This window comes from Hibiscus syriacus, unplaced genomic scaffold (assembly GCF_006381635.1).
Source record: "Hibiscus syriacus cultivar Baekdansim isolate YM2019G1 unplaced genomic scaffold, ASM638163v2 tig00112130_pilon, whole genome shotgun sequence".
In the NCBI taxonomy this organism is placed as follows: domain Eukaryota; kingdom Viridiplantae; phylum Streptophyta; class Magnoliopsida; order Malvales; family Malvaceae; genus Hibiscus; species Hibiscus syriacus.
Window position 1 is genome coordinate 277,685 of NW_024063260.1, and position 13,626 is coordinate 291,310.

Here is a 13,626-nt window from a genome sequence, read left to right on the forward strand (position 1 = left end):
AATACTGCTAAATTGTTTAGTCTTTAACCCTGTGAAGTTAGTATTTGTCTTTGTTTTGTCTTTTGGTTGAAGTAATGCATAAGAAGAATAGTTTCTAAACTTAAAATCGCAACATGAAAATGAAAATCGCAACAGGAAAATGACTATCGCAACGAGAGAAATGAAAATCGCAACGCGAAATGAAAATCGCAACGAGATAATCGCAACACGAAACTAAAATCGCATTGCGATTTTCATTTAGCGTTGTGATTCTCTCGTTGCGATTTTCATTTCGCGTTGCGATTCTCTCGTTGCGATTTTCATTTCGCATTGCGATTCTCTCGTTGCGATTCTCTCGTTGCGATAGTCATTTCCGCGTTGCGATTTTCATTCTCTCGTTGCGATTTTTCATTTCAACCAAAAGACAAAACAGTGTTGCAAATTTTAGTTTCAAGAATAAACTACTATTTATGTTTATTGTTTTTGGTATATCTTCACAGTGTAGTTTTTGGTATATCTAACTTGGTATGTTTATTGTTTTTGTAGAAAATTTTTTCGGCTTCATTGACATTAAGGAATAAAGTTAGCCTAGCCACTACAATTGCTTCGAAGCTTTCACCTGCACAAAGAAATTTATTTGAGGAAACCTGCTTCGGGCTATGGCTGAGAGTACAGCATCCGGGTGGAGATGCTAATTTGACCCATTTGTGGCTTCAGACCATGACTAGCGATCTACCCGACAGTATACAATGTGGTGAGGAAGAGATATGGTTTCATTTTCCACCGGCGTATACTTGTTTTGGGCGGAAGGAGTTCTTCTTAATCACTGGTCTACGATTCGGACACGATGATGTAGGCCGGTACACTCGTCATATCACCCGCCCATCATGGTTATCCAGGGTTTTTCCTGATGAGTCAATAGAGAAGCCGAACTTACACGTCGACGACCTGAATAAATTGTTTAATAAGAAAGATGGTTTTACTCGGATGAATGACGTCGATGTTGTCCGAGTATACCTTCTACTACTTTTGTATGCCGGCTTTTTAGGCAGAGAGGCCAGACAACCTATTCCTCATGAGCTAATATTATTGCTAGAGGACCTAAATGCATGGAATCTGTTTCCGTGGGGTTCGTATATATGGAAAGCTACCTGGACTAAGTTGTCGTCTGCCTTTGATGACTGCAAAAGTTTGCGTGGCGATGGGTCGAAATACACTTTGTCAGGCTTTGTTTGGGCCTTTAAGGTAAGAATTTCTATATAATGTTTTCAAAATTATAATTAATTATTTAACAATTACTAATGTTTGTTATTATATTGTTTGTAGATTTGGATATTCGAGGCTTTCCCCAGCATGCGGACATATGCATTAAAAACTTCAAATGATATTCCTAGGGCTATTTCCTGGAAGATGAAACGTCTGTTGGATTGGGAAGACTTAATACCATATACGACAATAAATAATGTAAGTTAACACAAATACTATCATATATAAACAAGCTATTAATAGTAGACGTTTAACTTTGTTTGAGTTTTTATATTTTTAGGAGGCCAACACTCTATTAATGAGACTGACACCCACGGAGGCTGAGTTTGCCACTGATTGGTGGCAAGCTAGTCAGCATTTTCTTGATGGCACGAATAATGAGCAGCCTCCACTTCCTCCACTTCGAGATCCATCACCTGATCGACCCGACTATACACCTCTACAACGAGAGCCCTCACCTATCCCGTCACATCATCGAGCCTCTTCTCCACCATCACCTCATGATAGGCGACCGGCAAAGATGCCATGACTTCTATCTCCCTGTTCTCCACCTCCACCTCCACAGGATGAGTCAAGGGAGTTACGTGATGAGGTCAATGCCTTGCGTGAGGAGATTGGTACTCTACGCGATAACAATGGTGCATGGCGTGTGGAGGTGTCTACTTTACGTGGTGAGGTTGCCGCTCTACGTGAGATGGTAGTATCGTTGCAGAATAAGGTTCATACTCTACGTAATGAGGTAAGTTTAAGATTTTCCATATTTAACTTGATGATAAATTTACTCGTAATTTCACTTAGATTAACTATTTCACTTAGATTGCTTAGTAAATTTATTTGGTTGCTGTCAATACTGCTAAACTGTTTATTAACACTGTTAAGTTAGTTTTTGTCTTTTGTTTTGTCTTTTGGTTGAAGTAAATTTATTCGGTTGCTGCCAATTCTGCTAAACTATTTATTATTTAATACTGTGAAGTTAGTATTTGTCTTTGTTTTATCTTTTGGTTGAAAGTAAATTTGTTCGGTTGCTGTCAATTCTGCTAAACTGTGTATTCTTTAACACTGTGAAGTTAGTATTTGTCTTTGTTTTGTCTTTTGGTTGAAAGTAAATTTGTTCGTTTGCTGCCAATTCTGCTAAACTGTGTATTCTTTAATACTCTGAAGTTAGTATTTGTCTTTGTTTTGTCTTTTAGTTGAAGTAATGCAATCCATTCAAGTTTCAATTTACAGAAGAAGAAGAAATAGTTTATTCTTGAAACTATATTTTAGCAACACTGTTTTGTCTTTTGGTTGAAATGAAAATCGCAACGACAAAATCGCAACGCGAAACCAAAAATCGCAACGTGAAACTATAATCGCGTTGCGATTTTCATTTCGCATTGCGATTCTCTCGTTGCGATTTTCATTTCGCGTTGCGATTCTCTCGTTGCGATTTTCGTTTCGCGTTGCGATTTTCATTCTCTCGTTGCGATTTTTATTTCGCGTTGCGATAGTCATTTTTCACGTTACGATTTTAAGTTCCAGAAACTATTCTTCTTCTGCAAATTGAAACTTGAATGAATTGCATTACTTCAACCAATAGACAAAGACAAATACTAAGTTGACAGTGTTGCAAGTTTGAAAAATATTTACCTTTGTTATCTGATGCATTTTGTGAACTATGATAGAATAATGACTTGGGTGAATTCAATGCAAGTTTGAAACATATTTGTCTTTGTTTTCACTGTTTAAATATCATGTCTATTTATTTACTGATTTTTGTATTTAATTATTTAGCGGCCCGATAAGGTGGATGCTTTACGTCGGGTTTTTCTTGCACGACAGAGTTCACGCATCAGACGGTGTGCACGTGCTATTAAGTCTCCGTATACCCCAATAGTGTGAAGATACCGCAAGAAGAAGCCCGACTCGCCTGTTATCCCTCAAGAGTCCACTCCTATCGTTGAAGAAGCCCCTATCATTCCTCGAGAGTCCCCTCCCACCGTTCAAGAGGCCACTGTCATCGTTGAAGAGGTCACTCCCACCATTCAAGAGCCTGATTCACATGGCGTCATATGTAAGATTCTTGAGAAACCCTCTAACGTGCCGGACATGATGGATGAGAGTTGGCTCTCGTATGAGTTACCAGCCAGTACCATTCCGGTATCTGAAGTGGAGATGAGACAACTACCGGACACAATTCTGGATAACACCCTTTGGGCTAAGACCGCAATTGATTTTTATCTACCTGAGCAGAGCCAGGGGTGTTTCACTGACATATGCAAGCTCAACGATGATATCTATTTGTTGCTTGATCGGTCTTGGTGGGCGTATTATTAGGGGTCGAAGACAATGACTATTTCGATGGAGGGGTAAGTCTTATATTTTTCTTATATTTCAATTTGATTTTTTTTTTAAATTTATGTAAGTTACTAATATATGTCTTTTTTTGTAAAACAACATATCGATGTGTGGGTGTCACGTCTTCTAATAATTAGGAAACTTAAGGAAAATAAAAGAAATACACGATATACAATTATGCCGACGTCTTTTAACATCGTTCACTTGAAGAATCAATGAGATGAATCATTTGCGTTGGGCAATGGACAAGCTAAACTTTATCCTGCATGGTGGGAGGTCGATAAGGTTAGTATTTATTTTAGATTGAGTTTAAAGGTATTCATAAATAAGTGCGCAAATGAATGAATTATTACTTATGATTGCAGGTGTTTATCCCTGTTTTGGAACGTAAACATTGGCTTCTCGTCGAGCTTCAGCTCCCATCCCTTAAGGCAATAGTATATGACAGCATGATAAATTACATATCATTGGCTGATTTAAGAGATATCATTAAGGGATGGAGCTCTCATTTGGCTAAATTCTTGGATGCGATAAATTATTGGACTCGTTCTGGAAACAAGAAGCCAAAGAAGCTCAATATTACAGTTAGCAGAGACGAGACCGCACCACAACAAACGAAATGACCCAAAGGGGATTGTGGTCCTCTCGTATGCTTGGCGTTGGAGCGTTTGATCACAGGAAGTATAAAGTATCTACTTCCCTCGATATATATGAGACGCTGCCTACCTGCATCCGCGTTATAAAAATGTACATAAACAATTGGTAAGTTTATAGGCTTTTGGTTTGAAAATGTTTGGTTAAGTACCTAGAATTCAATAATTTGCTGTTTGTAGGTTTTAGATGTGTAGAAAGTGTTGTTTGAGCAAATGTTTGGTTTCTGCAGGTTAATCTCAGAAGTGAGCTGCGTGAAAATGATGTATGGCTGCAAAACCTGATTCAATAGTAGATGAGGAAATAAGAATTATTGCTTATTTTTTGATTGTTTAATTGATTTGTAAAAGATGATTTGTAAAATTTGATTTGTTTAATTGATGTGAACATAATTCTTATTTGTGCTTGTTTAATTGATTGAAATGTAATGGTTGATTTTGTTGATTTCAATCTGCATTATGTTGAAGGCAAAAATGACTATCGCAATGCGAAATGAAAATCGCAACGCGAAACTAAATTCGCGTTTCGATTTTCATTTCGCATTGCGATTCCCTCGTTGCGATTTTCATTTCGCATTGCGATTCTCTCGTTGCGATTTTCATTTCGCATTGCGATAGTCATTTCCGCGTTGCGATAGACATTAAGATGATTGCGAACGTCATTTCCGTGTTGCGATAGTCAAATGAATGCCTAATAAATGATAACAACTGAACAGATCATAGTAATTTTCAAACTCAAGTTACTAATACATGCCTAACTGAAAATGTTAAAAGTTCACACATAAAATCCACATAATACAACGTTTGCATTTAAAAATCACCTAAGTTAACAGTCCCAAAAGGTGAAGCCGGTTGTGATTGGGATTTTAAAAATGATTGCGATTTTGATTGCCTTTTGCTTGACACCATATGAGCTTTGGATTTTGATGAGGATCCATATTTTGGTAGAGGAAAAGATGATTGTGATGGCACTGGTGATCCACATGTCAACCTTGTATGACCACTTTCCTTGCACCGATTACATGTCGATCTCTTCTTCTCTTCACCCTTAGACGGTATACGATCGTGACTTTTTGGTCGGCCAGGTAGCCTTCTGTCCATGGCTAGTGGAAAAACTATTTGTAAGTCATCTGGTATGTCCCACTCAGAAGGATGTGGAATAGGGTAGACAATCTCGCCATAAGTCTGTCAATATACTTCTGTAGTGTAGCAATCCATAGCGTATGAGCTTGAATCATCTTGGTTTAGATGAAGAGAAACTTTTATAACATGGCCACACGGATAACCAGATGTTTGCCATTTCATACAACTACATGTCTTTGCATTTAGATCGACAAGCCCATTTAAGTTATTATCCAGTACTTCAAACAAAGTGTTTGAACATGGTTCAACTCTCCATGATGTTGACTTCACAACACGTTTCGTTATCTTTTTTTCTGTCCATGGTGTAACACGATGTTCTAATGTTCATGTAAATTTAAATAAATAATACTTAGTAAAATATATGATAAGTTACGAATTTAAAGAAATAATACCTGCATGGTTTCTTTTCTTGTAGTACCACTGTTGAATAGAGTCTCGAAAAAACTCTATTAACATAGTAATGGGTAATTTCCGGGAATGACGATTTAGAGCGTTGATTGATTCTGCACTATTAGACGTCATGAAACCATATCTTGCTCCAAGTTGATGTACTCTTGACCATCTTTCAAACCCGACATCTTCTAGTGTTTGAGCACACTGAGGCAAAACACGTCTTAAACAGTTTATATGCTTATTAAAATCCACTTCCCGATAAGCTTTTACAGCCTTCCAGTATGTCCATTTGTGATTTTTTATACCAGTAGACCTTGATTTTAGATTTTTATACAAATGAACACCACAAAGTCCATGAAAAGCATCTGGGAAACACCTTCTAACAACGTTGTCAATTGAGTTTGTCCTATCGGATATGATTGTCAGATTGCTAATAGGACCTATGCAATCCCTAAGATGCCCCATAAACCATGTCCATGAATCAGAGGTTTCAGATTTTCCAACCCCGTAAGCTATTGACAATATCCCATTGTTAGCATCCATGGCTACTGCTAATAAGTTTACTCCAAGGTATCAACCTTTTAAATGTGCTCCGTCAACTATAATAACTGGGCGCATGCAATTAATAAACGAACGAATCTACAAATCATATACACAAGAATATAATCATTTAAATGTGAAATGCATGTAACTATAAAAAGTCAACAAAATTATATTGATTTACTAACCGCAGCACCAATGGCGATAAACAGCAACTCAAAGCATCCATCTCTATCTGTTTTGATATGAGTTACCGACCCAGTATTTTTCAGCTTTAAATTGTGACAATAAGCCGGCAGTTGGGCAAACGATGCTTCTGGCGACCCCCTCAACAATTCCAAGGCATAACATTTGGCTCTCCAAGCTTGAGAATATGAGATACTAATCTTGAACCGAGCATTCATGTCAGTCATAATTTCATATCCCCGATATACCCTACCATTCAAAAACATTAACTCAGCCAGAAAACCACCAAACACCTTTTTGTTTGCCTGTCTATGGTGAGGAAAAACTTGGGTTCTTGAACATGTATGTTTATCAATAAAAGTCCTAACTTGAAACATTTCACAATCTTTTATCCTCTTTGCAATCATACGCCACATACAGTTTTTGTCAATCATACACCTTGTTTCGAAACGATCTTTGCTTGATTTGTTAACTTTTAGTTGATAGCCATCTTCCACACATTTCGTATACAAAGCTATCTTCAAGTCTTCCTTTGTATCAAAACAATCATCTTTCTTGATACGAATAATTTGTGTGTGACAATCAACTGCTATCTTTACCAACTCTTCTTCCGATATCTGAAGTAATTCTGGCATACTCCAGTTATAATCCCGTGGAATTTTCTTCGGGGACTTTTCTTTGGGGATTTCTTCTTCTTCTTTTTCTTCTTCAGTGTTATATGAATTACAGAATGGATTTTCAACATGTTCATTTACAGTCGTAACTTCCTCCTCATTATCATCAACAACATCTTCCTCGGCAACGGCTGTTTCATCATCAAAATTCGGGTATTGACCAATATCAAAATCATTACACGCAGGGTCTGTTTCTTCTTCTGAAAAATCATCAAAATCCGAGTATTGACCAAGATCAAAGTCCTGGTATTGACCAAGATCAAATTTTGAATACTGAATAGTACTCACAATTTTTTTGTTGGCTCATCATCGTCTAACTGGTCAATACGAAAACCGAAATTTGGTGCTGAAAGTTGATTGGGATTTGGATTAGGGAAAGGTTGTGGGTTTTGAGATTGTGTTTGGTATTGGAAATGTGGTGAAACAATATTTGCTTGGTGATGAAATTGTGGTGGAACCATTAAATTTTGAGCACCATAAGCTGGGTTTGAAAAACTTAGTTGATTACTACCCGCTACTGACCCAACTTCACTACTTCTAGGTTCAACAACATACAGTGTAACATCATCACTTGAAACACTAATGTAAGCAATGAATCGTTCAACATCTTCATTGTCGGTTAACAAATAAACTTTACCATTTCTCTGATAAGATAGCCTAAACCCACTTAGGGGCTCTAAATTCAATTTATTTGCAACACGTAACATTAGAGTTTTATAAGTTAACTTTTTTAATGACAGTTTTAGTTGAAGATTCATGGGTAAAGGCATATATTGTAAAACACCATGAACCCTCCAAAATACAAATCTATCCAAACATGATCAACATTAGATGATTTCATTATTGTAAATTAATTTACTAAACAAACTGTTGAGTTAATCGAATGACGAAATTGGCCAAGAGGGGGGTGAATTGGTAATAAAAATTTTGTGGAAGCTTTTGCAGAAAATTGAAAGTAATTGCACAGCGATTTACAGTGGTTCGACTTTCTCAAACAAAGTCTACGTCCACTACCTTAGCTATCCACACTAAGGATTTTCCAACAAATTCACTAATTTGTTCTTTCTTTTGAGGCCAAAGAGATAACCTTACAATTCCCTCAAGAGTATACCCCTACTCTTGAGAACACTCTTTTCTCAAAGAGAAGATTACAAATTTGCAAACTTACAAGAAAACCTCACAAGGTAAGATGTTTGCACAATTCTAGAACAAAGAAAAGAACACCCAAAGATGAATACAATTGAGCACAAAAAGTTTTCTTGAAAGCAAAATGAATATTGAATGAAAATGGGCTTTGAAATGCTCAAACTTGAGGTTTGATGCTTTCTCTTTGATTCTCTCTTGATTCTAGTTGCTTGATGTTTCTTGTTACTGATCAATGGCTTCTAAGCTTGCTTAAATACACCTTGGATCACTTCTGAACGTTGGGGATGATTAGAGAAGATATTATAGCCGTTTTAGTGTGAAAACATTTAATAAAACAGCTTGGAGCGTGGGGGGAATCGGTTCCCTCTCATAGGGAATCGGTTCCCTAAGTGTAAAATTCAAATATTTCGACCGTTGAACAGGTGGGAATCGGTACCCCCTTGGGGGGAATCGGTTCCCTCCGAGCATTCTGGAAATCTCGGAGCCAAACCATTCAGGGGGGAATCGGTTCCTCCTATGGGGGGGAATCGGTTCCCTCTAAGCAATCTGGAATTTTTGGCTTTGAATTGGTTCGAAATACTTTGTAAAATTATTTTGAAATTGTTTTATGATTAAAACTTAATTTTACACTTAAGTAAGGATTAAAATGATTTTTGAAATATTTGGAGTAATGTTTTGATATTTGAATAGTTATATCGAATATACTTAGAAAATCATTTGGAAAATCTTAAAATCCATTTAACTTAATTTGTTATATCGAAATATCAAAATGTTTCAACAGTTTTGATATTCGAATAGTTATATCGAATATACTTAGAAAATCATTTGGAAAATCTTAAAATCCATTTAACTTAATTTGTTATATCGAAATATCAAAATGTTTCAACAATCTCCCCCTTTTTGATATAACAAAACATTTTAGTAATTTTAAGATTTTTGAAATTAAGTTTTGAAATTACTCCCCCTTACTTTAACACTTCTTTAATTTATTATGTAAAACATTTAACACCTATTCTTCTCCCCCTTTTTGTTAAATCAAAAAGACATTGTAAAACAAGGTTTTGAAATCATTTAGCCAATTGATTTATTAATTATAAGCTGTAGCTGCTAAGATTACAATCAAAAGAGAGATTAGCCATTAGTTTCATAAATCAATATTCATAAATAATGTGATATGGCAAAATTGGTCATATTGCTAATGATGATGTAAATGATGCAAAACGAATAAAACACACCAAACTATAAGTTCACACTATCCATAAATCCAAAATCCAACAATCCACAAAATCAAACAATTCAAATGTTGAAACAATATTCATTTTGTTCAAAGTTTTAAAGCTAAACATAAAATCAAGCATCCGGATCGGTAGGAGGAAAACGTGCTCGCATAGCAGCCATTTCATGAGTTAGTTCATTGATACGAGCGTTGGTTGATTCATTGTTTGCACGCATCTCCCGAAGAATCTCTAATTGTTGAGCTCCCATTGTGGATAAATGAGACTCTATAGAGGAAAAGCGCGAGTCCATGGTAGCGTATCGGAAATCGAATGTCTCCATAAAGGATTGAAAATATGGAGGCATTTGATGCGTTTGTGGTGCTTGCTCCTCGGGCTGCTCTTCGGGCTGATCAGGCTCATCTTCGGCTTCATCGATATCTTGCATTAATTGCTCAAGCTCGAGATCTTCGTCAGCTTCGGGTGGAGCTTGTGAAGAACTAGCTCCCGGAGTAGAAGATCGAACCCATTCACCGATTTCTTTGTTCTTTACCCATCCCGCTCTCGTTAAGGAAAGAAGATTTATTTGTTTCTTAAGAGGAAAAACGACATCTAGACCGACTCTAAGCCCAGCTTTGGAAAACAGATTACTCAAAAAGCAACCGTAAACTAGAGATGAACAGTGTTTCTTGTTAGGAACAAGATTTACGGTTTCAACAATTTCAGCAAAAATAATCTAAAGTAGGTTAATTTTAATACAGTTTTCGAAACAATGTAACCACCAAAGATCCAAAGCTCTAAGAGTAGAATAACGACCTCCGTATGGTCGAAACCACCAAGAAATCATTAGATGAAGAAAACGCTCATGTAGGTCTAAGACACTCGCACTATCTCTTCTTTTATAACGAGAACCTAAAATTTGTTTTTCATTCGAAATACCATCATTATCTAATCCAAATGTATTGGCTATATATGCCGGGTCAATATATAAGAATTGTCCTAGGAGGTAGGAACGAATTCCTATGGTTTCGGTTTCAGCTTGGTTTTTAACACATACGGCATTAGAGTAGAATATACGAACAAGTTGATGGTAAACGATGGGTTCAAGATCAAATAGTTTATCAAATTTCCATTCTTGTAAAATGGGAAGATATTTAAAATCGATAGCTAACATAGCTTGACGAGAAGGAATATGTTCTTCCCGGATTTTGTAAGAATCGAAATATTGATAATACCAAAATCGGTGATTTCTAGACCCAGGATGATTAAAACACGAATTTTGAATAGTCAAGTTAGGATCAGTGGGATTGGGATTAGAAATTGGAATAGAATGAGGATTTGGAGGTGGATTTGGTTGACGACTAGATGAAGACCTAGGACGTTTAGGATTTGACATTGTGAAGGAAATCGGAATAGATAGAATCACCTGCAATTTTAAAACAAATGTATGCAACTCAATTAATCCCAAAACTCAATTGAGTCCTCAATATTTCAAGGTTCTCTAAATCAATCCTAATGGGCAAAGTTTTTGAGAAACATTTGAAAAATATGGTTTTGAGAAACAATAAATGTATAGTTTTCATAATAACAACATAATTTAATCAAAACACAATAATTTGAAAAATAACATTTTTTTATTTCGAAAATTAAAAAAATTTGAAAAATTCTTGTGTTTTTGATGAAATTAGTTGTAACATCTAGTTTCTAATCACTAAATAATCAATGCCCGATCACTATTTCAACCTAGAACTAATTAAAACTAATCCTATGTTCAAAAATAATGAAATAAAGAGTTTAGAAAAATTACCTTGAAAGATGAAGATTGAGGGGATTTAGATGTTGTTTGCACGACTTTAATGATTTCAACAGGTTTAGAAGATGATATATGAAGTAAATTCCGATTAATATCGTCGATTTGAGATAAAAATGGAGATTTGAGGATGTAGGAGGTGAAGAACGGCGGAAGAGAGGGAGAGAAGAGGGTTTTGGGATTTTGGGGGTGTTCTGCCGATTTTAACAGAACCCCAGGGGGTATCGATTCCCCTGTGGGGGGGAATCGGTTCCCCTTCAAAGGGGGAATCGGTTCCCTCATGGGGGGATCGATTCTCTCTGCACCAAAATGCTAAAATCCGATTTTTTAAGCACAAAATGCTAAATTAATCTTTTCTAGTGGTATTGTCAACTCATATATCAAAAATTAATTATGTTCAAACAATTAAATTAATCTTTAATTAATTTTTGAACATAAAATTAATTTTCACTAAGAATCACAAACTCCCCCTAACTAATAGCAAGAATGCAATCAAAAATTATTATTATAAGCATTTTTCAAGATTTATTAAAAGTGCTAAAATTATTTTAAACACTAAGTGAAGATAGGTTGGTCAAACCTAATTCTCTCCTAAGTGTCCAAAATCTTTCCTTGTCTAAGGGTTTTGTAAAGATATCCGCTAATTGGTGCAAAGTATCAACAAATTCTAGAACTACATCTTCCTTAGTGACATGGTCTCTAATGAAGTGATGTCTTATTTCAATGTGTTTGGTTCTAGAGTGTTGGATGGGATTTTTAGTGAGACAAATAGCACTAGTATTGTCACACTTGATAGGAATGATACCTACTTCAATTCCATAATCAAAAATTTGTTGTTTCATCCATAAAACTTGTGCACAGCAACTACCAGCTGAAATGTATTCGGCTTCAGTGGTAGATAATGCAACACAATTTTGTTTCTTTGAAAACCAAGAAATCAGCATATTTCCAAGGAATTGGCAAGTACCGGAGGTGCTTTTCCTATCTAATTTGCTTCCTCCATAATCCGCATCAGAGAAAGCATGCAAGCTAAAGCTAGAGTCTCTAGGATACCAAAGTCCTAAACTAGGAGTGTCCTTAAGGTATCTAAAGATTCTCTTAACAGCTAGTAAATGTGATTCTTTAGGACATGATTGAAACCTAGCACACAAGCAAACACTAAACATAATATCCGGTCTACTTGCGGTTAGATAAAGCAATGAGCCAATCATGGATCTATATAATTTAACATCCACACATTTACCTCCTTCATCTAAGTCAAGCTTTGTTGAAGAGCTCATTGGAGTGTTATGAGGTTTCCCATTTTTCAGTCCAAACTTCTTGAGCATATCTTTGACGTACTTAGCTTGATTAATGAAGATGTCATCTTTTCTTTGCTTGATTTGGAGTCTCAAGAAAAATGAGAGCTCCCCCATCATGCTCATCTCAAACTCACTTTGCATTAGCTTAGAAAATTCTTGACAAAGAACATCATTAGTAGAACCAAATATTATATCATCAACATAAATTTGAACTACTAATAAATCTTTACCTTTTCTCTTTAAAAACAATGTAGTGTCAACCTTTCCTTTTAAAAACCTTTTTCAATTAAAAAATTTGACAATCTTTCATACCAAGCTCTAGGAGCTTGTTTTAAACCATAAAGAGCTTTTGTCAATTTTAAAACATGATCCGAAAAATTTGAATCTTCAAAACCTGGAGGTTGTTCCACGTACACTTCTTCTTTTATAAAACCATTTAAAAATGCACTTTTAACATCCATTTGATATAATTTAAATTCATGAAAACATGCAAATGCTAATAACATTCTAATTGCTTCCATCCTAGCTACGGGAGCGTATGTTTCATCATAGTCTATGCCTTCTTCTTGAGTATAGCCTTGAGCAACAAGTCTAGCCTTGTTCCTCACTATATTACCACTTTCATCAAGTTTATTTCTAAAAACCCATCTAGTACCTACAGTAGATTTATTACTAGGCCTTTCAACTAATGTCCATACTTTACTTCTCTCAAATTGATTTAATTCTTCTTGCATAGCCATAATCCAATGTTCATCTTTTAATGCTTCTTTGATGTTCTTAGGCTCTATGCATGAAATAAATGCAACATAATTACAGATATTTCTAAGAGAAGATCGAGTAGTTACCCCTTTTGATGGATCACCTATAATTTCACCATCCTTGACATAGTTGTACTCTCTTGGAAAAGATACTTCCCTTTCTTCAATGGTTGGATTCTCGAGGGGATCATGAGTTTCCTCATCTTTTGTTTCTTCCTTTGATGATGAT